We start from the raw sequence: 27,242 nt of genomic DNA, 5'->3' as shown, positions 1-27,242 counted from the left end.
TGGAATGAGATGATCTCTAAGCTCCCTTCCAACCCAAACCATTGCTTGGAGATCCCTCCCCAAGCTGAAGGAACAGCCTGAGCTGGATTTATCAAACATTCCAGGTGCAAAGCCCAGTGCTTGGGAAGGAATAATTCCTTTCAGACCTCAGGCTGGGGCTGACCAGGGGAAAAATCCCTGCCTGAGGATGCCCTGGGCAAAATTTTATCCTTGGAGCAACATTCCTGAGTCACCTGAACAAGAAGGACTCAGCCTAAGGACTGTCTGGATCTCCTGAAGCAGAATCAAAAGCAAAGAATCTATTCCATTGACAAAATAATTAAACCATTAATAACTGCATGCATTTAACTTTGGGGACTGAATGATATCAATTAAATTCAATTAACATCTGCACAATGCTTTGAGGACATAAAATGTCATGTAACTCCAAAGAAATGTTAGAATTAATCCTATTAATCCTATTTTTAGGATTTATTAATCCTAAAATAGTTTCTGCTGCATTAGCACACTGCTAAATGTGAAAATCACTAGAAGCAAAGGCAGGGGTACTCCAAAGATTTAGGGAGGTTGGAAATCCCTTTGTGTGAAAAGTGAGGGTTTTTTACTGAAATCTAGTTCCAGTTGAAACTGGCAGTTACAGGTGAATCAATACTGGTGCCATTTAAAAATAACCATATTCTTTGTATAGCTATTGATTCTAGCAGGAGTGACTAAAGGAAGGATATACATAAATATACCAAAAAAAAAAAAAAAAGAAAAAAAGAGAAGTTGGATATTAATGTCATCTTTTATCATCGTAGGCACTAACATGGCTGGAAAGTATTGATTACCTTAAAAGCCCCTAATAACTAAAGAACTATTGACTTAATATTTTCTCTAATCCTCCATGAAATTTTACAGTAAGTCCTGATGCATTTTCTGTTAAGAGTTTTAGGGCTCAACTATATCATGTACTTATCTGGAGTGTCAGCCCAGGGGCTTACACTGCACTGATGAGAGCTCTGCTAAAGGTGAGGAATAACTCCCAAGATTTAAGTCTGGTTTCAGGGATTTTGGAAATAGATCCATCTGCTAATGTCTATTATTCTATAGCTTTTGTCTTTTTAATAATCTTTATCATTAGGGAATAATCTAATATACATTTTTTTTTCGATGGAAACAGCTCATAATCACTCAACTACAGCTGTTCTGAAAATTCCCTCAGCGTTGGAAAAGTGTCTCAACAGCCTTTTTTATTGCTTCCTATTTTCCCAGGACACTCACAGCCTGCCTTCCTAAAACTCCAATGGATGACACTTACCCAAGTTAAATAAGGGAATAGTGAATGGAATCTTACCCACACCTGAATTCTTCAATCCCTCAGAGTGGATCCTCTGCTTCCACCCCTGCCATGGCAGGGACACCTCTCACTGTCCCCAGTGTCCAACCTGGCTTTGGACATTTCCAGGGATCCAGGGGCAGCCACAGCTGCTCTCACCCTGTGCCAGGACTGCCCACCCTCCCAGGGAAGGATTTCCTCCATGGATCCGATGGAATCCCACCCTCCTTCAGCTTAAAGTCATTCCCTTGTCCTGTCCTGCTCAGAGCAAACACAGAGGTTTTCACTTTGATTCACATTTGATTTAAATTCACACCAAAGAGCTGACTGATTTCCAGCCCCCATGGATGCTCCTTCATTGTGGCTCTACTGCCCTGGCTCTAATATCCCATTCCTGCCCATCCCAAACTGTCCAGCCCTCACCCCTACAAACCTCACCTCCCCAACCTGCCCATGCACTGAAAAGCTTTGCTCGCCCTCAGCAATTCTCCTGAGCCAAATTCTATCCAGTCCAAGCCTATTTACAGAAACACTTTCCACACCTTGCTACCAGACACCAGAACTGCAAGAATACCTCTGCTTTTCCCAAAAAAGATTAAAGACTTTTAGATAAGAACTGGTTATTGAAAGAGAAGTGCAGTTCTAGAGCTCCCTGTGCCCTGTCCCCCCATGCCCTGAGCAGCATCACTGGGGTAACTCCTGTTTTCCACCATCTCTTTATAGGGTGAAGGTGATATACACAATGGGATCCAGCAAAGAACAGACTTCTCCCTTGCCTCCAGTAAAACCAAGGGCTTTTCACGATCCCCTGAGTCACATCTAATCCTACACGATTGGTTTTGGCTCAGTCCTGTAATCATTTATTTATGGAACCCTCTTTATCACAGGAGCAGCCTCATTAAAACAAATGGGGCAGTTTTTCATGTGCTCCCTCAAAGCCATTTAAACCCCCAAGTCGTGCTTTAAGCTGGGCTTTCCCCCGGGTCCCCCCAGGCAGGTTCAGCATCATCCCCACCACAGGCTGAGCAGGGAGCTCAGCCCCTCAGTCCCACCCAGGGCAGCTGGCCCTACAGCTCTGTCCTCAGAGCAGGCAGAGCACTGCACTAATTATTTTAATGACTGGAAATGAACTGTGAATTTCTTAAGAGCCATTGAAGCAAAACGCTTGGAGTCAATCTCCCCACATTAACACAGAGTGCTGGAGATTGCTCATATCTTTGAGATGATGAAGTACATCTGCTAGATTTCCCTAGCTAATAGTGGGCCAAGTGTTAAAACATCAAACTGTCCCTCACATCCTTGGGAGGAAATAAAGGGAAAGGACAAAACCAGAAACCCCACGCGGCACCTTCCACTGGAGCTGGAGTGTGTCCAGCAGTGCAGCCCCAGGGACACCTGGTGCTCTGAGGGATGCAAGAATGATCTGTGGGATGCAGGATGCTCTGAGGGATGCAGGATGCAGTGTAGGATGCAGGATGCAGTGTGGGATGCAGGATGCAGTGTGGGATGCAGGATGCTCTGAGGGATGCAGGATGCTCTGTGGGATGCAGGATGCTCTGAGGGATGCAGGACGCTCTGTGGGATGCAGGATGCTCTGTGGGATGCAGCATGCAGTGTGGGATGCAGGGATGCTCTCTGGGATGCAGGATGCTCTGAGGGATGCAGGGATTCTCTGAGGGATGCAGGGATGCAGTGTGGGATGCAGGATGCTCTGAGGGATGCAGGATGCTCTGAGGGATTCAGGATGCTCTGTGGGATGCAGGGATGCTCTCAGGGATGCAGGGATGCTCTGAGGGATACAGGATGCTCTGTGGGATGCAGGGATGCTCTGAGGGATGCAGGATGCAGTGTGGGATGCAGGGATTCTCTGTGGGATGCAGGATGCTCTGAGGGATGCAGGGATGCTCTGTGGGATGCAGGGATGCTCTGTGGGATGCAGGGATGCTCTGAGGGATGCAGGATGCTCTGAGGGATGCAGGGTGCTCTGAGGGATGCAGGGATGCTCTGTGGGATGCAGGATGCTCTGAGGGATGCAGGGTGCTCTGAGGGATGCAGGGATGCTCTGTGGGATGCAGGATGCAGTGTGAGATGCAGGATGCAGTGTGGGATGCAGGATGCAGTGTGGGATGCAGGATGCTCTGAGGGATGCAGGATGCTCTGTGGGATGCAGGATGCTCTGAGGGATGCAGGGATGCTCTGAGGGATGCAGGATGCTCTGTGGGATGCAGGATGCTCTGAGGGATGCAGGATGCTCTGAGGGATGCAGGATGCTCTGTGGGATGCAGGATGCAGTGTGGGATGCAGGATGCTCTGAGGGATGCAGGATGCAGTGTGGGATGCAGGATGCTCTGTGGGATGCAGGAATGATCTGTGGGATGCAGGATGCTCTGTGGGATGCAGGATGCAGTGTGAGATGCAGGATGCAGTGTGGGATGCAGGGATGCTCTCTGGGATGCACTAATGCTCTTTGGGATGCAGGAATGCTCTGCTGCACAGGGCTGGCTCTGCAGTGTGGCATCTCCAGACCAGCAGTTTTTCCTCTATCCCTGTTTTCTTATTCCTGCTCTAAGTGTGCTGCTCATTGCTGATTTGCTTTTCCTTTGTATATCCAAGGAAATGCAAATATGGGATTTAATCAGGAGGATAAGCCACGGCAGCCAGTGTTTGCCAAACAGTTTAGTGAGCATGAGCACCTCCATTAGAGACAGAAGTTGCAGCAGCTTTAACAGACAATATTCAGGCAGCTCTGAGCACCCAAGCAGAAAGAAATCACCTAAAATCATGATTCATTTTTTAAAACCCTGCCTGACCTTAAAAATCAAAACGTCATTGCTAATTCAGGGAAGTTTTCATTCAGTCCCAAATGCTGGCGTGCAAGTGTGGTACCACAGCCATGGAACAGCCCTCAGCCCTGGGCTGGGGTCACAGCTGTCTCCAGAGAGCCCAGGAAGAGCAGCCTGGGCAGGAGAGATCCTGTCCTGGAGGGGCTGAGCCATCCAGTGCCAGTAACTGCTCTGTGTGGAGGCAGCATCGTGTGCATCAGATTGTAAGTGGAGCTGAGATTAAACACAGCTCTTAATGGCTCTGCAAACACATCTGGGAAAAACGTCAGAGCATTCAGCACTAAATTAACTCCTCATTTTTGCCAATATGGCCCTGTTTGCATTCCACTGCAGCCTGGCCTCTGCTCAGGCAGGGCTGGAGTTCCTTTCTTCAGGAATAAACTCTCATTTTTGCTGTCAGGCATAAAAGGGAGCAGAAGGATTTGCACAGTGCTCAGCCCAACGCTGCTGATCGTGGGTGATGCCAACCAGAACCTTCCATCTCAGAGCTTGGGGTGCACACACCACAGCCCAGCTCCAGGCCAGTCATTGGCAAAGCTTTCAAGGAATTCAATTTTTTTTCATCTCTGCTCCAGGAATCCTTTGAGGAGACTGTTCCTCAAAGACACTGATATTTGAAAGGATGGAGCCCATTTCATTTCAGCTGGAAAAGGGCACCAGGCTGAAATTGCAGACTCAAGAGCCATGGGTTTGATAACAGGTTTGGAGCAGGTTCCCAGAGCAGCTGTGGCTGCCCCTGCATCCCAAGGCCAGGCTGGACATTGGGATTTGGAGCAGCCTGGGACAGGGGGAGGTGTCCCTGCCATGGGATGAGTTTTACAGTCCCTCTCAACACAAACCACTCTGATTCTGTGCTAAGTGACACCTCAGTCCTTCTCCTCCCTGATTACACATCTGCTCAAACTCTCCTGGAGAGAATATCCAAAAGGAAAAGTCAGGCACAATGACATTTCCTCACTGTTCATGTTCCCTTTCCAGGTCATCCCACAGGACCCTGTGAGCACACAGAGCCCTCTGCAGTGACAGTAACAAAATCATTCACTTTTTACAAGGTGCTGCCTGCCTTGTAAGCAGGGCCAGTTGTACAAACCTGCTCCTTTTGGGGGTCACTGTCCTTGTGCTGCCCTGTGCTGCAGCCCCTGCTGGGACACTGGCAGCAGAGCTCTGCCCTTCACATCCTCAGCTTTTAAACACTGCATAATTTAGCTGCACAAACTGCAGTTTTGCTCAGCTCACATCACTTTGATGGCTCTTACTCCTTAAATTCAGCTGCACATGCCCATGGCTGATCCCAGAACACCGAGTGCTCCAGCCCTGTCCCAGCATCCAGCCTTGTCTCTTGGATGGCAATAATCATATTTCACACTCACTGCTGCCTCCCTGCCTCCTCTGGGCTGCTGAGCCTCCAGCTGACCCCTGTGGTGCCTTTGCTCAGGCAGCCAAGAACGCCAGGCTGTGGAACAGGAGTGCAATGCTTTCTCCATGGCAATATTGCTGGGAGAGCAGCTCGTTCCTGGCCTTGCCCATCGCTCCCAGGGTGAGCTGAGAACCAAACCCAAGATCAATTCTCTCCAGTAATTTTCCTTCTGCCCATTACCTCGTGCTCAGTGCACCACAAGTGCACATTTCTGCGTGGCTCAGAGATAAAGAATTGTTTGGATGTTTATTAAACAACAGAGTTGAATGAAATCAGTCCCATTATGTTGTCTGGAGGGTGGAAGTTAATTGGAAGACACAATGATTTACTCCAGTTTGAAATAACAAGTGGGGTTTGGAGTAAGTCAATGACAACGAGGATCAGAGAGTGTGGAAAATGGAAATTTCATTTTAATTCCTGCTGAAGTGCTTTTGTAAATGAGTGTGAGAGGTTCCTCCCAGCTTGCTTTGCTGTTCCACATTGAAATGTTATCCCAGGGCACGTTAAACACCAACATTGTGCATTGTACAGCAACTTAATTTTCTAAATAAAACACCAGAGGGGAGCCAGAGTGACAACTGGGGGGAATCTCCTGGACACAGAAGATCCAGAAAAAAAGTGCTGGGAAGCTGAGGGGCAGGGACACCCCATCCCTTGCTGTGTTCCCACAATGGTTTGGGTCATGTCAATCCCAAATGTCACCACTGGAATTTGGGAAAAGCCACTGTGGCATCCTCAGAGCGTTTCCACCTCTGCCTGTTGTGCCTGTGCTAATTTCTGATGCTGAGGGGGATTTTTTTCTGAAGAAGAGGCACATCTGCAACAAATGCCGAGCATTTATCCCCTAGAATAAAGACAAATAATAGGAAAGGCTCCAAATGCTCCCATTTGGAAATGCTGTTGGGGAATGTAGGAAAAGAGATGTTGTTGATTTTCAGTGTCCTAAGAGCGTTCCCTGCAGTGGGAATGAGCAGGAGAACAATTCCAGGGAGCTGTTCCTGTGCTGTTCCTGTGTCACTGCCACGTCCCAGGGGTGGGAGCAGAGCAGGGATGGTCCCCTCACCTGCTCCTGCCTCCAAGGACCTCAGAGGCCACTCTTGTGTTATTCCCACTCCTCTCTGAGGGCACAGAACTCCCTCAGCTCTCCTGACTTATTCTGAGCCAGGATTAAATGGAATTTTGTGCAGAGACATTTTTGTTGCTGTCGAGGGATGGTCAAATTCCCCCATCAGAGCATGCCAGGAAATCCAATGGTTTCCTCAGCAACTTTCCATCCTCCTCCTCCTCTCCCATGGGAGAACCAACCTCCTCCCCCTCTCCTCTTTCACCTCCTCCTCCTCCTCCTCTTCCATGAAAGACAAGGCACCAGCTGGCATTAAGAAAAAAAAAAAAAAAAAAAAAAAATTATTATCTCCTCCTCCCCACCAAAACATTTCTGAGTTTCAATTTTACTTGTGTTTTCCAGCACCAGTTTGGAGCAGTATCTTGCTTGCCCCAGGAGCTGGGGCAGTCCCCAGGGTCTCTGATGGCACAGAAATCAATCCCACTGGCACAGGCTGGCCACATCCTCTCAGCATTTCATTACAACCTTGTTTTCCCCCCTTTCATTTCTTTTACATCTTTCTCCCACTGCTCTCTTAATCCCTGCCTTCAGCAGTTGTTTATTGTTTATCTAAACATCTCCTGCCATTGCCTGATACTCCCTTCCAGCCCTCCTCAAACATTTGGCTTCTCCTGCCCTTCCTTAGCCCAGGACCAAATCCCACTGCAGTCCTCTCAGTTTAACATCTGCTCTGCTTGCTCCAGCTGCTCTTCCCTAAAGCATTCCCAACCTTGTAGCTCCAATGTTTTACTCCACTAACAAACCTGGAGCTCCCACAGAGCTCTCCTGGAGGCACCTGAGTTTAGCACAGGTTTAAAGATCACCTTTCCAGAAGCACCAGCTCTTACACCACTGGAAATTAAAACTGTTAATGTGGTTTGGATTATTTTATCTGCAGGCAAAAGCAGATTGCTGTTGCAAGGGAATTATTCCTGAGATATTGCTCTCTGCTTGTTCCTCCACAAGGACAGAGTTATAAAAAATTATGCAATGCTGTGAGCCTAAAATACGTGGAAAAGGGAAAAATAACAAGTCTGCAACATTTGCAAGTGAAAAAATACCATGCAATTCAAATTGCTCTGGAATGCACAAAACAGAGGAGCTGTCAAGTGTCAGTCCAAGTTTCTCCTTACAGTGTTTGTCACCCCCCAAACTCCCAGCTCACACAGCAGTGGGAGCTCAGAGAGAATCCCTCCCAGAAAAGGCAGCTCCCTCCTGGAGTGTCCAAAATGGGCAAATCCCCTGCACCTAAAGCTCACCCAGCCCCACCTGACTCCTTCCTGCATCCCAGATGGTTCCAAGTTCCATCCAAGCTGCACCAAACTTTACAGTTCCTTTTGCACATCAGTATCTCCTTTTCCCTGACTCCCAGCTGTCCAACCCTACCAGCAAAGACAGCCAGCACTAAAACACTTTGGCCATCACCTCTGGGAGCCCCTGCCCCTCTGCAGACACCTTCTGCTCCAGCACAGAGGAGCAGGGGGTGCTGAGGCTGAGCTGGGGACAGTGGCAGAGGGCAGAGGAGCTGAGGGAAATCTTCAGGCACAGTTGGGTTCAGGGCACAAAGAGCTGCAGGAGATCTTCAGGCACAGCTGGATTCAGGGCACAGAGATCTTCAGGCACAGCTGGATTCAGGGCACAGAGATCTTCAGGCACAGCTGGGTTCAGGGCACAAAGAGCTCCAGGCACAGCTGGGTTCAGGGCACAGAGATCTTCAGGCATAGCTGGGTTCAGGGCACAAAGATCTTCAGGCACAGCTGGGTTCAGGGCACAGAGATCTTCAGGCACAGTTGGGTTCAGGGCACAGAGATCTTCAGGCACAGTTGGGTTCAGGGCACAAAGATCTTCAGGCACAGCTGGGTTCAGGGCACAAAGATCTTTGGCACAGCTGGATTCAGGCACAAAGATCTTCAGGCACAGCTGGGTTCAGGGTACAAAGATCTTCAGGCACAGCTGGGTTCAGGGCATAAAGATCTTCAGGCACAGCTGGGTTCAGGGCACAGAGATCTTTGGCACAGTTGGGTTCAGGGCACAGAGATCTTTGGCACAGTTGGGTTCAGGGTACAAAGAGCTGAGGGAGATCTTCAGGCACAGCTGGGTTCAGGGCACAGAGATCTTCAGGCACAGTTGGGTTCAGGGCACAAAGAGCTCCAGGAGATCTTCAGGCACAGCTGGGTTCAGGGCACAGAGATCTTCAGGCACAGTTGGGTTCAGGGCACAAAGATCTTCAGGCACAGCTGGGTTCAGGGCACAGAGAGCTGCAGGCACAGTTGGGTTCAGGGCACAAAGATCTTCAGGCACAGTTGGGTTCAGGGCACAGAGATCTTCAGGCACAGCTGGATTCATGCACAAAGATCTTTGGCACAGTTGGGTTCAGGGCACAGAGCTGCAGAAGAGCCCTGTGGAAGGGTGGAGGTGCTGGGCAGTGCCTGGTGGGGTTTGAGGGGGTTCCTTCTTTCCTGCATCAATGTATTGACCTAAATTCCTGCCAGTTCCTGCTTGTACCCCTAGGAAAAGATACTGCACTGCCTTTTCAGAGCACACACAGGAGAAATGGTGCTTTACATGTCAAGCAGCCCCCTTTTCAATTAGATCCCTTTGAATACAGTTTGAAATAAAGAGTGAGGCAGCCACCAAGCTCATCCATCCACTCCTGATTAGTTCCACAGCACCTCCCATCCCTGCATCACTTCAGGTGGAACACTCTGCCCTGCCTTGCCTCCTAAATTCCATCTGTTTGCAGGAATATCGAGTGAGACAGCAGGATGCAGCAGGGTATTTGTCAGCACATCGATCAGGATTTGCATGGCAGGGCTGTTTGTGTGCAGCCTGTTCCTCCCCACGCTGTGAATTCCTGGGAAATTTATGGCCCTGCTCCTTCCAAGCTGCTCTGTTCAGTCCCTCAGCTCCTGACAGGTCTCAATTCCAAACACTGGGTTGTTCAGCACAAAACAAAAGGGCAGAGCTGCCCTGATCAATAGTGGGAAGCTGCCAAGGGAAATTCATCTCCCAGCCTGGGAATTACAGCACAGCTCCTGCCTCTGGAGGGCTGTGGAGCCAGGAATGGCCAAGGGCAGCAGGGCACCCACACCTGCACCCATCGTGCCTGTGAGGCTTTGAATCCATGAAATCTGCCTCAGGATTCCAATCCCAGTACCTGTTATATCAAAGGACACAGATCCCTGATCCACATCGACCTGAGCCCCCCAAAAGAGACAGGGATATGCAAACACCTTCTTCACGTGCTGCATTTTGCAGTCATTTTTTCTCTCATTACTCCCCTCATTTTACCTATCATTAAGAGGCAAAAACCTTAAGCTTTTGTTTTCCCAGTCCCTGATTTTCAGACAATGAGAATGAGATTCCCAAGATGGGAGCAGAGCGACTGCCAAGAGCCCTTTGACCATTCCTGTCATCCTGCTCAGCCATTTATATGGGAATGGAAGTGGAATTCCAGCTGTAGATTTGGGAATGGAAGTGACATTCCAGTCACAAATATGGGAATGGAAGTGGAATTCCAGCTGTAGATTTGGAAATGGAAGCAGAATTCCAGATGTAGATATGGGAATGGAAGCAGAATCCAGAAATAGATATGGGAATGGAAGTGAAATTCCAGATGTAGATATGGGAATGGAAGCAGAATTCCATCTGTACATTTGGGAATGGAAGCAGAATTCCAGAAATAGATATGGGAATGGAAGCAGAATCCCAGTTTAGATATGGGAATGGAAGTGAAATTCCAGATGTAGATATGGGAATGGAAGCAGAATTCCAGCTGTAAATTTGGGAATGGAAGCAGAATTCCAGAAATAGATATGGGAATTTCAGCAGGCACAGGCTGGGTCTTGGATTAGCAGGAATGGGTTTGTTACAGGCAGCACCGAAAGCCCCAAAGCTTCCAGAGCTGCTGAGGGGCTCTGGGGCAAGCAGGTCCCAAAATTCATGCCATAAGTGCCAGGAGCAGTCATTAACAGGAACAGCCATTAATTACAGAGGACTTGACTTTCCAAAGGGTCCTGGAGGAAGCAGAGCCCGGGTTTGTGTGAATCCTCATCCTTGGTGCCATAAAAATCCAGTGGGGCTGTCCTTGGGATGGAGCAAAACCATCCAAGGAACAGATGGAGCAGGGCAGCTCCTGACTGAAAATAGACATTCCTTTAAAAATAGATGAAAGCAACATTTCATTCAGCTGAAAGGTGGAAATGAACCATTAAGAAATCCAGGCTTGTCTAAATACCTGCTTGTCATGTATATTTAATTGTTTTCATTTCCATTTGGATCTGCACTTACACAATGGCCACAGCTTGTCCTCAAGTGTCTGAGCACGGAGAGGGATTGGAGTGGATTCTGAAAGGGAGAAGGATGAGGAGATTTCTGAGCAAAAACAGATGCCAAAAGCACCCAAAAAGGCTGTTAGGAAGAATTATTAGTCAGTCCTTGATAAAGAGATGCAAAAGCAGGGGTAAGCAGCAGGACAAACCCACATCACAAATACATCAGCCCTAAAAAACTGCTGTGTGCAGACAGCCTGGTGAACAAATCACCTTCTCCTTCTTTTTCTTCAAACCAGTGCAAAGTCTTGCTCCAAACCCCTTCATTAACATCAGATCAGCTGCAAAAGCCATTTCAGATCAGCTAATTACCAAACCTCTGATCAATGTGCAGTGCCATGGAGGTTGTAGCTCTGCCTGCAGGTCCCAGACCTCAGCTCCAAATATGTTCTTCAGAGTCCTTGAAAAATTCATTTCCTTCACAACTCCCCTCATTATTTATTAATCACTGTTATTCTGGATTCTGGATCACCATCATTTCCTCAAGCAGGAGCATAATTTTTTCCTTCTCTTATCAAAACAGAGTCAGGAACTCGAGTACCTGCCCCAGGTTTGAGCGTTCCCCCTTCTCTCATATCCAGAACTGACATGGATCCAGCAGGAATTTATGTGAGATCCTCAAAGTCTTCAGTGTTTTCTCTTTGGAAACTCCTGCTAAGGGTGTCTGAGATAATTAAATTCAGAGAGATCACGACCTGGCAGGAGCTGGCCATGCAGGAAGGTGTTTTGTCAGTACAAGTGGCACTTTAACCACCAGCACATTTTTTTCTGCACGTCCACGATTCCAGAGGGATTCTGTGCACCTGCCTGGAACTCCCTGATGCTCCCAGCAGCTCCTCTGGCAGCTTTGCCATCAGAGCTGTGTCAATTAGGGCTGTGGAAATTCATCCCAGTGGGTCCTTCCTTATGGAAACGAGTTATTACACGGAGTTCAGCTAATGTGAGCACAACAGAAATGATCTTTGTGCTCAGAGAGAGGACAGATGGCTTTGCCTCCTCGTGAAGGGCTGGTTTTTCAACACAAGCTGCCTCTCCAGTGGAGAGGAGGGAGGAAAATCATCTCTTAATTACTGCTCCACTGGCTGAAAGCACATTCTTGGAGCAGAAGGTATTACTTGGAGTTTTCTCACACCAAAGTCAGGCATAAAAAAGAAATCACAGAACTGTTTTGGTTAACAGGAGGAAAATTTATATTAAAAAAACCCCACTAGAACTGGGTGATTCTTCCCCACTGTACACAGAGCTACTTGAATCAAGGCCAGAATCTGTTTTCTTAGGAGGTGAAACACAACCACCCAAAGAATCAAGTGACAATTCCTTCATGTTCCTGAGTTATGGATTAGAAAAATCGTCCCAGCAGCACTGATCAATGGGAACTTCAAAGAGAACCAGGCACCATCCATTACAGTTCCTCCCAATTACATCCTTCTGCTGAGAACTGCACTTTCTGTTCCTTCCAGCCTTCCAAAAAAGAGGGAGCAGGATTTAAAAAAAACAGCTTTTAAGTGAGTTTTCCCTTTTTATTGAATTTAAACACCACAGGATTGGTTAAATTGGGAGTAAATGCTGAACTGCTCTACCTCTGAAATGGTAACACCATTTTCAAACAAAAATCAGAAACATCTCAAAGCTGTTGGTTTTTCTGATCATTTTCTTTCCTTTTCGTTGAGACTTCAACAAATCCAGAAATCATTTTGAGTGAGCTGAAAGTTCTTTACCTGATTTTGTTGGGTGAGCTGTGGGTTCTCATCAGGTTACTCCAACCCACTGAGCTCTCTGAGTTTTGGAGAGGAGTTTGGGATTGTTCCCTCCTTTTCTGCTGGATACCACAGAGAAATGGGACTGCATCCTTCTCCCTCCATCAGCCAAAGCCTCCACTGAAGTGGGGAATCCCACCTGAGGCCAGGAAAACATGGAAAACAGGGAAGAACAGCAGCATCATCTCCTGAGTGTTGGTACTTTTCCGTTGTGGGGCTTTTTTTGTTCTGTTTTTTTTTTTAACCTCCAGCCCATCGAGTGCCCAGCAGCTGCCATCATTCCCAAATGTCCTGCTGGAGATGAGCCTGGTGTGGATGGAAATTCCCACCTGCCCCAGACCTGCCACACATTCCCTGCTCAAGGAGGAGCTCTCTGAGCCCTGCAGAGCATTGGGGATAGTTCTGCACACAAAACTGAATTATCCCATCTTTTCCTTCAGCACTGGCTCATCCTGGCACACCAAGGTGTGACCAGCAGCATTTCCTTTGGAAGTCACCAGGTTCCAGTCTGGAACCTCCAGCAGCTCCCAATTAACTGATTGATCTTTAAAGATCATTCCCAGTGCTCCCTCTCACTGCAGTGCAACTGTGGAATCACCCCTGGTCATCCAGAATTAGCCAGGGCTTTGTTTGGTTTGCAGGGCACAGATAACAGTGGATTCCATTCAGGAAATCATGTAGCAATTATCTCTGAAATTGGGCTGCACACAGGGGACTCCTGAGCTGCCTTGGAAAAATTCCATTTTTTACCCCCACTCCCACTCCTGCCTCCTTCTCCCAGCCCACCCTGATACCCCCCACATCATCATTTATTTCTGCTGAAATTTGTTCTTACACAGCACCCCCAGGGAAGGGAATTCTGGGGTTCTGCACTGGGCTTTGTCCATCCCCACCAGGGTGGATGCAGTATCCTCCACTTTGTGCCCTTACAAATCCCTAAGCACAAACCTTTGAGCAAAATGGGACTTCAGTAAAAACCTCTTGGTGGAGGTAAAAGGAGCAGATTCCTCTTGGCAGCAGCAGAAAGAACAGCTGAATTTTCTTCAGCAGTGACTGATTAATCCTTTTCATTCAAAAATCATTTAATTTCAAGGAATAAAACTGTTCTTGAAACCCCTGCAAGGCAGAATGTTTTGCCCAGTTGAAAAGCTGTATCTCATCAATGGTGGCTCCATTTGGCCAGTAACAAAGTCACTTCCGTTCCTTTTATTATAATTATTTCCACGAGAAAAGTCAGAGCAGTAAGTGGGAGCATTCCACATCATTAAATGACTATTATAATTATTAATTTTTAAAAGATAGACATCTTTTAACAGAACAAACCAGGTGCCAACAACAGGGCTGCCTCCTTATGATCTAGATTTGATTTTTATGAGAACAGAAGTGAAGGTTTGCACTGACAGGGACCCCAGCCCATCCACCCTGGCCCAGAGATCTCCTGAACACAGGTGGAGTGCTCTGGGTCCATCTGAGTGACAACAATCCCCTTCTCCACAGCTCCCAAACCTGCCAGTCCCAGGCACCATCCCAGAAATGATGGATTCACTTGGGAATCACATCTGGCTTGGGTGGCTGCCCGTGTGGAAAAGCTGCTGTGCATCCTGGAGTTAATGGGCTGCTCTGTGGAAATCAGGAAAAATGCAAGTTTCTGTTTCATCCTGCAGGGAGGGAGGGAGTTTGGGGTTTTTTTTAACCAGGAAAAGGTGCAGGCTGAGCCCTCCCTGGAGGTGGTTCGGGGTATTTTACCAGGAAAAGCTGGTAATCAATGCCTGAGCTCTTCTTGGAGGTATTTTGGGTTTTTTTTACCAGGAAAAGCTGCAGGCTGAGCTCTCTCTGGAGGTAATTTGGGGTTTTTTTACCAGGAAAAGCTGCAGGCTGAGCCCTCCCTGGTGGTATTTTGGGTTTTTTACCAGGAAAAGCTGCAGCCTGAGCCCTCTCTGGAGGTAGTTTGGGGTTTTTTACCAGGAAAAGATGCAGCCTGAGCTCTCCCTGGAGGTAGTTTGGGGTATTTTTTACCAGGAAAAGCTGGTAACCAATGCCTGGGCTCTCCTTGGAGGTAGTTTGGGGTTTTTTTACCAGGAAAAGCAGCAGCCTGAGCCCTCCCTGGAGGTAGTTTGGGGTATTTTTTACCAGGAAAAGCTGGTAATCAATGCCTGAGCTCTCCTTGGAAGTAGTTTGGGTTTTTTTACCAGGAAAAGCTGCAGCCTGAGCCCTCCCTGGAGGTAGTTTGGGGTACTTTTTACCAGGAAAAGCTGCAGGCTGAGCCCTCCCTGGTGGTATTTTGGGTTTTTTACCAGGAAAAGCTGCAGGCTGAGCCCTCCCTGGAGATATTTTGTGTTTTTTTACCAGGACAAGCTGCAGCCTGAGCCTTCCCTGGAGGATGTGCAGCATCAGCATCTGCCAGGGGCTGAGCTGGACCAGGGCCTGACCAGCACTGGACACAGCAAACTTCCAAGTGCTGCTTTCCCTGATTCAGCCCTTCCCCAGCCTGAGTATTTTTCTTTTTTTTCTTCAGAAGATGATGATTTGGACAAACCAAGCGTGGCACTGCGGTGTCAGGGCAGAGCAGGAGGTGCAGACACACTCAAAACACAAAACCCCCACCAGCACCTGGGTTATGGATCTCTTCCAAGGAGGGAGAGCTGATTTGGGCATTTAGTTATTTACATCCTACCAGCCCAAAGCCTTTTGGGGATTTTTTTAATTGCACAAAGCATTTTTCTGCTCCTTCCAAAATGCTCTTTGCGTGGGAAGCGCTGATGGAGCAGCAGAGGGGGGTTTGTGTTGCAGCAGGTCTGGAGCAGCCCTGCAGTGCCTGTCCTGAGTGCTGCAGCTCACAGGGAGGAGGGCACAGCCTGCAGAGCCCCCCTGCCAGCCCTGGTGCCACAGGAGCCTCGGGGGATGCTTGTGGAGGATGCTTGTGGAGGATGCAGCACCCAGGGTCTGCTCAACAACAGACCCAGGCAAAGCTCTGCTGTAAAAACCTCAGGATGGCAGCAGCCAGCCCTGCTCACCCTGGCACTGTGCCTGGCTGGTTTGCACCCTCACCTTGGGATTTGGCTGGGAAATGAAGATGTTTTTCCATAATCCTCAGGAAATCCCCTCCTCCTAGCTCCTCACACCAGAGCCTCGTGCTCAGGTGAAACTTTGTGATGTCTCTCTTCAGCCTGACAGGTAAACCTGAATTAAAAAAAAAAAAAAAAAAAAAGATTAAAAAATTCCTCTGGGGGAAATCAGTCTGCAAGGATCATTACTCCGAGTCTTTAGCACTGAGGAACATTTCAGAGTTTAATCCCAGCCCTGTTAACGCTGAGTGTGGCCAAGCTGGACAGAACCTGCCCTGCCTGTGCCCTGGTGGCTCCCACAGGGTGAGGAGGTGGCTGTGCCTTGTGCTGCCTTCCCAGAGCTCAGAATTACAGCCACAGACCCTGCACACGCTGGGTTTTCACCTGTCACACCTCGGGCATTTTTCTAACAGCAAACGGGGCTGTCAAAGAAATAAATGTTTATCCAGCAGGTTGGATTTATCACTGGAGTAAATCAGGTGCTGCTGGGGGGAATAGGAGTGGAAGTAACTGAGAGATCCTTCTTCCCAGAGCACCTGAGCCAGGGAATCTCTGGGAGCTCAGCCCAGAGCCCAGGCTGGTTCCACAGCAGTGCCTTTGGTCTTTAATCACTGCAGACACAGCTCCCACTGATACCAACACAGCTTTTGCATTCTTGCAAAATCAGCATCTTTCTGGCTGTTTAGTTTGGGTTTTTTTGTGGTTTTTTTTAACAGCAAAATCACACACTCAGCTTCAGGGAGAGCTGGGTGGTAAAACCCCAGTGAAAATCCCAGGCAAGTCTCCTTTTCTGACCAGACTCAAAATTAAAAATGCAATAAATAGCACTCAGCAGAGAGCCTAGGAAGTGCTGGAAGAGCAGTGAGTGGGATCCTTGCTTTGGGCACGATGTGTAGGAAAAGAGGTGCATATAAATCCACTTTAACAGATCAAGATTCGTGTATGAACTGAAAACAAAGACCTCCCACATACCCACACAGCAATCCTCCACACAGACACCAGGCTTCTCAGTTTGGGTTGGAAGCATTGGAGAGGAAATGTTGATATCCCTGCATCTTCTGTGAAACTTGTTTTAAAATGGAACAAGAAGGTGGAGAGGATCTTTTTACAAGGGATGGAGTGACAGGACAAGGGGAATGGCTTTAAACTGTCCCAGGGCAGGGCTGGGTGGGATTTTGGGCAGGAATTGTTCCCTGGGAGGGTGGGGAGGGGCTGGGATGGAATTCCCAGATTTGCTGGGGCTGCCCCTGGATCCCTGGCAGTGCCCAAGGCCAGGTTGGACATTGGGACAGTGGGAGGTGTCCCTGCCATGGCAGGGTGGCTCTGGGTGGGATTTAATGTCCCTTCCAACCCAAACCATCCTGGATTTAAATGTCTATTCAAACTCTGACCGTGGAGCAGCAGCTCCATGGAAGTAAAACCAGTTTTTGGCACAGTGGGGAAGATCTGTGCGTGCCCCTGGCTAACCCAGGTTATCTGAGGTTATCTGAGGATAACCCAGGTTATCCCTGCCCTCCCAGCAATGCAGGCACAGAACCAGGAGCTCGTTAATTAAGGTTTATCAAGTTCCCTCGCAGAGATGAGGCTCTCCCAGCTCAGATGATTTATGGGATCCTCGGGGCATTTTGCTCATGTGTCCACAGCCCAACTTTTCCTTTTTTTGAGCAATCCTGAAGTTTGACCTGTGATGGCCTCAGCATTGTCCTGGCACTGCCCTGGGGATGCAGGTCCTGTCAGACAGAGCCAGAAAGGGACACTGTGCTGCATTCCTGCCTCTGGAAGCTGCAGGGATGTTGTTGTGTTCCATTCCTGCCCTCTGGAAGCTGCAGGGATGTTGTGCTGCTCCATTCCTGCCTCTGGAAGCTGCAGGGATGTTGTTGTGCCCCATTCCTGCCTCTGGAAGCTGCAGGGATGTTGTGTTGCTCCATTCCTGCCTCTGGAAGCTGCAGGGATGTTGCTGTGCTGCATTTCTGCCTCTGGAAGCTGCAGGGATGTTGCTGTGCTGCATTTCTGCCTCTGGAAGCTGCAGGGATGTTGCTGTGCTGCATTTCTGCCTCTGGAAGCTCAGGGATGTTGTTGTGCTCCATTCCTGCCTCTGGAAGCTCAGGGATGTTGTTGTGTTCCATTCCTGCCTCTGGCAGCTGCAGGAATGTTGCTTTGCTGCATTCCTGCCTCTGGAAGCTGCAGGGATGTTGTTGAGCTCCATTCCTGCCCTCTGGAAGCTGCAGGGATGTTGCTGAGCTCCATTCCTGCCTCTGGAAGCTGCAGGGATGTTGTTGTGTTCCATTCCTGCCTCTGGAAGCTGCAGGGGTGTTTTTGTGCTCCATTCCTGCCTCTGGAAGCTGCAGGGATGTTGCCATCCCCTTCCAGTGCCACCCTCAGCAGCTGTGGCTCCTCTGGAATGCCAGGCCACAGAGCTGGCAGCTCCCCTGGAGAGCAGGGAATAATTTTCCCCTTCTGTATTTTTGCACTTATTAAGATATAACCTTATTCTTGGGAAAAAAAAAAAAAAATCTCTTAGTCCATGAGTTATTCTTGTGAATAGAATTTTTTTCCCTAAAAATAAACCAGCCTGACAGAGACTCATTAGTTTATCAAATTTTTGAGGGACTGAAAAACTCCTAACTCAACTTAGGATCCAGTTTTGCTGTGGCAGTGTCTCAGGCCTGGTAGAAGCTGCAGATACTGGAACAGAGATATTCCCAGATTTATTGTCAGCCTGACAATGATTATGTAGCCCATTGAGATGGAGTGGTGTGATTTAGTGGTTTGGAGGCATTTGTCAGGGTTGATGAATGCATCTGGTGATTCAGGCAATGAAAATGTGAGATTTCCAGCCAGTGGCAGATAAAGATGCTGCCTGATACAGGGGTTATGGAAGGGGATAAAATTTTTATTTGTTTCTCATTTAGAGTTTTAGAGGGAGATGGGAAAGAAGAGACACTTGAAGAGGCTGTGGAGAGTGGAGAGGGTTTATCCCAGTGAATATTTGGCTTTTTGTGTCCCTGGTTTCTGACCTGTCAGCACTCAGCTGCACAGGGCATCCAGGTGAGACCTGGTGGGGATCTCCAGCTCCCCCAGCACTCCCAGCCCTGCAGAAAGACAGGGAAATGCTGATTTTCTCATTTGCCTGCTGTAGAGCATGCTAAGGTTTGATACCAAGCCACCTGGAAATGAGAAATTGCTTTTAGATGGGTCCAAAATATGGGCATTTTCTTAGACAAAGTGAGTTAAACAAGCTTTTGAAATTCCAGCCATACCCAGACAATTTACAGCTCGTTGTGGTTTCAAGTTCACATATAAAACAGGTTCTTAGGAAAACAAGGTGGTTTGAGGAGTGCCTTATATTGAATTTGTACACAAATCCCAGATTCCCAGAATGGTTTGGATTGGAAGAGACTTTAAAACTCATCCTGTTCCACCCCTGCCAGGGCAGGGACACTTCACTGTCCCAGCTGCTCCAGCCCCAATGTCCAACCTGGCCTGGAACATTCCAGGGATTTGGGGCAGCCCCAGCTGTGCCAAGGCCTCAAGAAAAAATATTTCCCATACCTGAATCAGGTGTGAAACACCAGGCAGAGAGAACCCAGGCTGTTTAAGGCAAAAAGAAAGGAAATTGAGGATCCTGTTGCTTCAAGAGCAGTGGAGAACAATCCTTACTGCACTAATGGATATTTCTGACTTAATTATGTGCCAGAGCTGGTCCATTTTCCTGGAATGTTTTATTCTTCAGCTTTCAGATGGAAATAATCTATTTTAGCTAAGATATATATCTATTTTACCTTATATTTTTTAGGGTTTCCAAGGAAAATTCCATTCCTACTCAGCAGAAGCAAACCCATGCTCTGCTGTAGCTGAATCCCAAGCTCAGCTCTCACTTAACAAAACCAGCCTGAGCCGTGCTAGAGCATCAATCCATAGAGAAGTACTTAGGAGGAATAAATTGATTTTCTCATTGCTCTATGTTGGCTAAAAATTATTCGATTATGTATTTAGCTGCTAATGGAAACTCATTAGTAGATTTTCATTTCATGCTTGTTTGCACCTGCAATCCATTTTTCCCTGTCCGAAGCACTGTTTCATTTCAGTTTCGTGCTATAAATTTCCTTGCATATAAACTGATAAGCGTCAGCCAAAATTCGGTGTAGTGGTCTGAAATAGCTCGGGGCCGTGGCTTTCACAAGAGCATCATTAAAGCAGCAGATCCCCGGAGATTCAGGGGTGCTGTTACTCTGCATGTTGATGGCCTCGTTGTTTACTCACTAACTTTGTTATGCTCGTTAGTGTCAGCTCCTTGACATTGTCCTGCGCTGCCTGGAGCCCCAGCGGGCTCCTCAGCATCTTTAGAACCCAAAGATGAGACATTCCCAGCTTTGGGAGGGCAGGAGAGGAGCTCTGTGGGGTGGAAATTCAGTGTTCAGCCAAAGCTGAGCTCAGTTTGGAGGGAGATGTTATCTCTGGAACAGCACCCAGCTCCATCCAAACCCAACCCCAGCCAGCACAGCGTGCCCAGGATGAATTTCCCCTTCCCATCCTCCTCCAGCTTGCTGCTGGGTTTGTGAGTTGGGATCTGAAGCACAAGGAATCAGCTCCTGGATCTGCTTTCTCGTTTAGAAACCCTGCCCAGTTTGGGCTCAGCTCTGCCTTCCCCTGTGCCCTTTCATCTCCCTGCTGGAGACAGAACCAGCTCAGCCCCAGCAGACCCCACACAGGTGGAGAGCAGAGCACTCACCCTGACTGACCCACCCAAAATGTCCCAGAGCATTCCCAGCTCAGCGCCAGACCACCCTGTGCTTGGAAAAACTCCTGCTGGGAGCAGCTGGGGTGAGGAAGGAGATCAGAGGGGCAGCAGTGACCAGAACCTGCTCCCTGAGCTGCTGGGTGTTTCATTTTGGAGTGACCCTCACCCAGGTTACTGAAGCAGAACCTGATCATAATAATGATGTCACATTTTGTTTTCGTAGGAAGAAATTAATAAGTTGTTGAACTTCAGCAGAATTACTCTGAATTGATCCAAATATGAGAAGTGACTCTCAGTGTTGTGTGCCAGTGCAGCCCCCACAGAGAAAAAATGCATTTGCTGTAAAAATATCTATTTTATCAGGTAGCTCAGGCCTCTGGGGTCTGCCTGCATTCCCCACCCAGTAACTGAGAGCAGGAACAGCTCTGAATGTGCTTGTTAAGTGGGCCTGATCAATACAAATCTATTTCTCAATTAAGTAGAAGATCCTGGTGTATGTGTATTGCCTGCAGGCCAAAAGAGTTCAGAGGAAAACTGGATTCCAGAACACAAAGTTGTGCTGTTTTTTGCTCTGCCTTTCAAATGAGCTTTACCAGCATGCAACTGCAATCCTTGTGAACTCTGCAGATTAAATTTCCTTGCAGTAATGACCACTAGGAATTAGTGAAATGTTAATCTTCCCACCTGCTGTGTATGATTATACACGAGTCTAATCAACCTGATTACAAAAGAAAGTAATTTCTGCTTTTACAGGGTTTTTTTGTTGCTGTCTGCTTTAGTTCTTCCTGAGGAACTGTGAAATTCCTTACCCTGTATTTTAAAGCAAAAATAATGATTAAATTAAAATGTGTAAAGGGGAGCAATGGAGGCTGATAGTAATTGCTTTACAAGAGATACAGTAATTGATGCTCTGAGGATTTATTTCAGAGCATGGAAGTGAATTAGGAACCTGCTTTATCTGGATTTGATGAAGTCACTGCGTCTTTGCGTCTTGGTTTTCAGCTAAACTCTTCTTAATGAGAATGCTAATAATTACAGTGGCACTAAATTGTTTTAGGGACACAGGAGGATGAGAGCCACATTTTGATGCCATTTAAAGGCACAGACTTCCTTCTGCCCTGAGATGATGGGAGAAGGAAATCCTGAATCCATCACAGACTGGATCCATCCAGCTCTTCCAGAAAATTCCTTCCATATCCAGACAAGTGGGTGATTGTAAAGACAAGGTAAAAAGCTACATCTGAATGGATTTCTTGGCTTAAAGCTTTGTTAGGGCTGGGCCCACACACCTGGGGAGCAGGTACTGCAGTGCAGAGAGGCAGGAATCAGGAAAATGAATGTACAGATACCTGAAAATACAAGGAATATAGGGTGAGCCACAGCAAACATCATCCTGCTTCATCCAGCAGCCAAACCCACCCTCCTGAGCAGCCACAAACCCCAGCACACCTCAGCTGCACCCCCTGCACAAGGATTCAAAAACATTGATATCCAATATATCAATCCATGGCTGCCAGGTGTCCAAACCCACTGCACGGACAGGCTGAGTGTGCCCAGAGCAATGAGATGCCAGAAGTGCCCCCAGTGCTCCCAGCAGTGCCTGCAGGAGCTGCTGGGGGATCTCCATGGTGACAGAGGTGTGGCACATCCCCGAGTCACCTGAGTGATCATTTCCATCCTTTCATCTGATCCTCACTTTTCATCCCTGCCTCGGAGTGGGCTAGGCTCCTAATGGAGCCCAATTGACAAACATCCTCATGTTCCTGAGAGGAAAAGCAATTTTTTCTCATCTACACTCCTGCAACTTAATTCAAGTAACAGCTTTTGCAGGAAGAGCTGCTGGTGGGAGTCAGGAATTTGCCTTTGACACACACACAGAGCCAGCTGTAAACTGGGCTGGGGAATGGCAAAAAAATCTTGCTAAACACATCCCAAAAATCTCTAAAAAAGCCAATTCCTCCAAACCTGCTCCTGGGCAGCCCCAGCTCTCCCACACCCCAGCTCTTCCCAGTGCAGAAATCCCACAGAGAACCTCTGCTCTTCCTCATCTGCTCATGGCACAGAAAACGAATTTCAGGAGTCACAATTTGGATAAAAATCCTTGTGAGATGTCCAAGCAATCTGTCACCCTGTGGCAGGAGCTGTGGATGCTGATTGTGGAGGGTGCAGGACACAGCAAATCCAGAATTCCCTGCACTGTGCTGTGCTCCCTCCCTGTCCCTAACTCTGCTTCTGAGGAAAGCTGAACATTTTCCAGCTGGTTAAAACCTTCAACACCTGAAACAATCTGGGCTGTGCAGGGATATCCCTGGGAGATGAACCCCAAGGGGGAAGGGGATTTTGGAAATGGGAGGCTGCTATCCCAGCTGGGGCACCCAGAGGTGAGGCACTGGTGTGTGACAGAGCAAAGACAGCCCAGGAGGGGTTCTCAGCTCTAAAACTGCTCCTGGGACTGTCCCAGCCTGTCCTGGGGCAGAGGGAGGCCAGGATTGCTGAGAGTGACATTAGGGACAGCTCCCACCCCCCAATCCCTGCATTTTGGGGTTTAATAAATGCCATGGATGATTAAAGTGCTGCTCCCAGCACTCTGCAGTCCCAGCACTGTCCCTGTTATCTAACACCTGGGAGGGGATTTAAAAGGAACTCTTCATCTCGTGTCATCCATTAGTGCTAAGTTTAGCTTCTCTAGGTAACAGTTTCTGTTTGAACTAATAAAGAAGTATGTTTAGAATCTCAGGGGCACACTCTCTGCTCATTTGAAACAAGTGAGGATTATATAAGGAGCAACGGGAGCTACAAATAGGATTCGTAAAATTAATTGGCTGCTAGCTGCAGCGGAGTGGAGCCATTAGAAGTGACAAGTGACCACAGTGTCCTTCCCCTTGGCCAGCCCTGGGGACAGCAGGAGCCCTGGCACCACTGCCACCCTCCCCAAGGCTCTCCAGGAGCTCCATTGTCCCCATTTCTGCAGGGATGCTGCAGCCAAAGTTTGGGGCATCACCTGCAGGGAACCCCCCTGGCTCCTGCTGGACCCCCAAAATCCCAGCTCTGCCCCAGCAAAGTGCAAACCACACTTTGTGCTGTGCCAGAACTGCTGTGCTGCCCCTGCTCCAGCCCAACAAACAATGCCCCAGGCACTGAGCCCATCAAATGCTGCAAAATCCACCCAGGAGATGCCTGGGATTCCTGGAGGAGCCTGGCTGCTCCTGGGGTGCTCCAGGAAGGGACAGGGCAGGGTTTTTCCATTCCTCCTGCAGGATCCCTTCCAGCTGTCCCAGTGCAGAACCTGCAGCTCAATCCCTGTAACTGCATTTAAAACACCCTCTATTTTATTATATATATATATATAGATGTATTTTTGTACATGTAAATCTTCTGAAATAGCTTCCACATGTTCTCCCATTCCAGAGCTGTCTCAGTCAGAGAGCACTGAGCTAAGGGCATTAAATCCAGTCCCCACCACAACACCCAGCCTGAATCAGGCTCCTTTCAATTGCAAAGCATTATAAAAACTCACCCTGAGCAGTGCCATATAAACACAAAATAGGAAAAAGGAGCAGAACTCCAGCACAGCCCTGAGCAGGCAGCCCTGGATGTGTCCAGAACATCCCAGACACTCCAGAACTGCCAGGAATCCCAACAAGTGGGAGGAAAACTTCTTTTGTACCTAATTAATGCCAGTAGTACTGGAAATTTCTTCTGTTAGTATTGGAAATTCTCATTAATGCCAGTAGTAATTGGAGATTCCTTCTATTACTATTGGAAATTCTAATTAATACCACTTGTATTGGATATTCTAATTAATACCAGTAGTATTGGAGATTCCTTCTATTAGTATGGGCAATTCTAATTAATATCAGTAGTACTGGAAATTCCTTCTATTGGTATTGGAAATTCTCATTAATGCCAGTAGTATTGGAAATTCCTTCTATTATTATTGGAAATTCTAATTAATACCAGTAGTAATTGGAGATTCTTTCTATTAGTATTGGATATTCCTTCTATTAATATTGGAGATTCCTTCTATTACTACTGGAAATTCCAATTAATACAATTCTAATTAATACCATTAGTACTGGAGATTCTTTCTATTACTATTGGAAATTCTAATTAATGCCAGTAGTACTGGAAATTGCTTCTATTACTATTGGAAATTCTAATTAATACCAGTAGTAATTGGAGATTCCTTCTATTACTATTGGAAATTCTAATTAATACCAGTAGTATTGGAGATTCCTTCTATTACTATTGTAAATTCTAATTAATATCAGTAGTATTGAGATTCCTTCTATTAGTACTGGAAATTCTAATTAATACCAGTAGTACTGGAAATTCTTCTAATTAGTATTGGAAATTCCTTCTATTAATATTGGAGATTCCTTCTATTACTATTGGAAATTCCAATTAATACCAGTAGTATTGGAAATTCCCTCTATTACTATTGGAAATTCTAATACCAGTAGTACTGGAGATTCTTTCTGTTACTATTGGAAATTCTAATTAATGACAGTAGTATTGGAGACTCCTTCTATTAGTACTGGAAATTCTAATTAATACCAGTAGTATTGGAAATTGCTTCTATTAATATTAGAAATTCCTTCTATTAATATTGGAAATTCTAATTAATACCAATAGTACTGAAAATTTCTTCTATTAGTATTGGAAATTCCTTCTATTACTATTGGAAATTCTAATTAATACCAGTAGCATTGGAAATACCTTCTATTGGTATTGGAAATTCTAATTAATACCAGTAGTACTGGAAATTCCTTCTGTTACTCTTTGAAATTCTAATTAATACCAGTAGTGATTGGAAATTCCTTCTATTAATATTGGAAATTCTAATTAATACCAATAGTACTGAAAATTTCTTCTATTAGTATTGGAAATTCCTTCTATTAATATTGGAAATTCTAATTAATGCCAGTAGTACTGGAGATTCTTTCTATTACTATTGGAAATTCTAATTAATACCAGTAGTAATTGGAGATTCCTTCTATTAGTATTGGAAAGTCTCATTAATACCAGTAGTATTGGATATTCTAATTAATACCAGTAGTATTGGAAATTCCTTCTATTACTATTGTAAATTCTAATTAATACCAGTAGTATTGGAGATTCCTTCTATTGGTATTGGATATTCTAATCAATACCAGCAGTAACTGGAGATTCCTTCTGTTTCTGGGCTGTCCCTGCATTCCCCCTCTGCCTGGGCTCTGTGGGTCCTCCACACCCAGATTTAGGAGCAGGACTGATCCCTTAATACATTTTCCAGAAGAACTGAGCCGTGCATGTGTTTTTCAGAGCTAAGATTAAAATCCCCCCCAAGATTTCCCAGTGTCTGGGAGTCTCTGCAGACAATTCTATTTAAAGAAAGCCCTGTCCCTGTGGGTGATGTTCTGTTCTCAGGTGTCACCTGCTCCTCAGAGCCACCCCCACGTGCAGGGAGGGGAGCTGGGTGTCACCCAGCATGTGGCACCCACTGGGACCACTGGTGCTGTCACCTGGGGTCAAAACAGGAATTTATTTCTGTCCCAGCCATCAATAAAATCGGCCAAAATCGCTCCTTCCCCTGCAGTAAAAATATTTTCACGTCCAAGTTTTTCCAACGTTATTTTTGGCAGGTGTTACAAAAGAAGGGAATCGTGTTGTGATACTTTATTCAGTGCCATAGCTGTAAAAATAAAAAAAGTCCCCTGCCTAAATGTGTGTCAGTAAACACACAGTTTTTAACACTGAACTTCTAAAAATCTTGCAGAACACAACACCCAGCCTTTTTCTTTTTTGAGATGTCAGAATCTTGTCACATCTCACCAATGACAGCACACAGCATTAGATCACTTGATGGACCTTAGGCTTCAAGGAAAATAAATTTAAAAGTAAATTTTTGAGAAGAAAACAGTGGGAGAGTCTTCCAGATGTCACTGGAATGTGGCCATGCTTGAGGGACATTAACAGGAATCACAATCCATCAAACCTGAGTGAATGGGTGACTCATTCCCATCACAACTTTGGAGGTGCTCCCCAGATGGAGATGGGAAAATTGGGATATTTTGCATGTGTGGTAGAAAAACAAGTAAATATCCAGGGAAAAACCCATTGCAGTTGGGGAAGGTGTGTCCCACTGGAAGCAACCAAAAATCTCAACCTTTCTCACCTGAGGAAATGCAGCCTGTGTTTGCTGGTTTGTATTAATTTATGTTTTGGAAGGAAGGGAAAGAACCAGTCTTAAAGAGGCAGAAATTAACATGCAGCACAAACAGAACAGAAAACTGGGGGTACAAGCATCATAAAGTCAGCCCAGGACATTCCACCCCTTATCCACACACTGTCAGCTTACTACCAAAATTCACAGATATTCTAACTCTACACACACCTTTTTTTTTTTTTTTTTTTTTAAGGGAAAAAAAGTGTTTATTTAATAGTTAATTTGAGAAATCTCAAATTAGCAAACCAAAACCACTACACAAAATGGGTGTTTCTGCCTGGTTTCAAATGAAAACACCACACTGTTTGCCAGCTGGCCAAAGCCAGAGGGAGACAGAATGGAATATCCATGGAAGGAGCCCTGGAGGCAGCTCTGTGGGCTTGGGGGGATTTTGCAGAGTCCCAGGGACACCTCTGGTGTCACCACAGAGCCACCCAGGCTGGAAAAGATCTCTGAGCTC

General features: G+C 46.8%; 1 protein-coding gene and 1 long non-coding RNA gene across 2 annotated transcripts in view; both read right to left on the bottom strand.

Annotated features, from left to right (window-relative positions):
- CRBN (cereblon) overlaps positions 1 to 12,890 on the bottom strand; it is a 37,065-nt gene extending 24,175 nt beyond the window's left edge. Inside the window, exons 1-2 of the mRNA XM_033071392.2 lie at positions 12,730 to 12,890; positions 10,971 to 11,027 (exon numbers count right to left, since the gene is read on the bottom strand). The gene's annotated coding sequence lies outside the window, so the exon portion shown is untranslated. The remainder of the gene's footprint in view (positions 1 to 10,970; positions 11,028 to 12,729) is intronic.
- A 2,846-nt stretch (positions 12,891 to 15,736) lies between these two features.
- LOC117002368 overlaps positions 15,737 to 27,242 on the bottom strand; it is a 56,201-nt gene continuing 44,695 nt past the window's right edge. Inside the window, exon 4 of the long non-coding RNA XR_004419269.1 lies at positions 15,737 to 15,948. This is a non-coding gene — a long non-coding RNA (uncharacterized LOC117002368). The remainder of the gene's footprint in view (positions 15,949 to 27,242) is intronic.

Source organism: Catharus ustulatus, chromosome 13, assembly GCF_009819885.2.
Source record: "Catharus ustulatus isolate bCatUst1 chromosome 13, bCatUst1.pri.v2, whole genome shotgun sequence".
In the NCBI taxonomy this organism is placed as follows: domain Eukaryota; kingdom Metazoa; phylum Chordata; class Aves; order Passeriformes; family Turdidae; genus Catharus; species Catharus ustulatus.
Note: the sequence above shows the minus strand (reverse complement) of the source record. Positions and strands in the feature narration are given on the sequence as shown.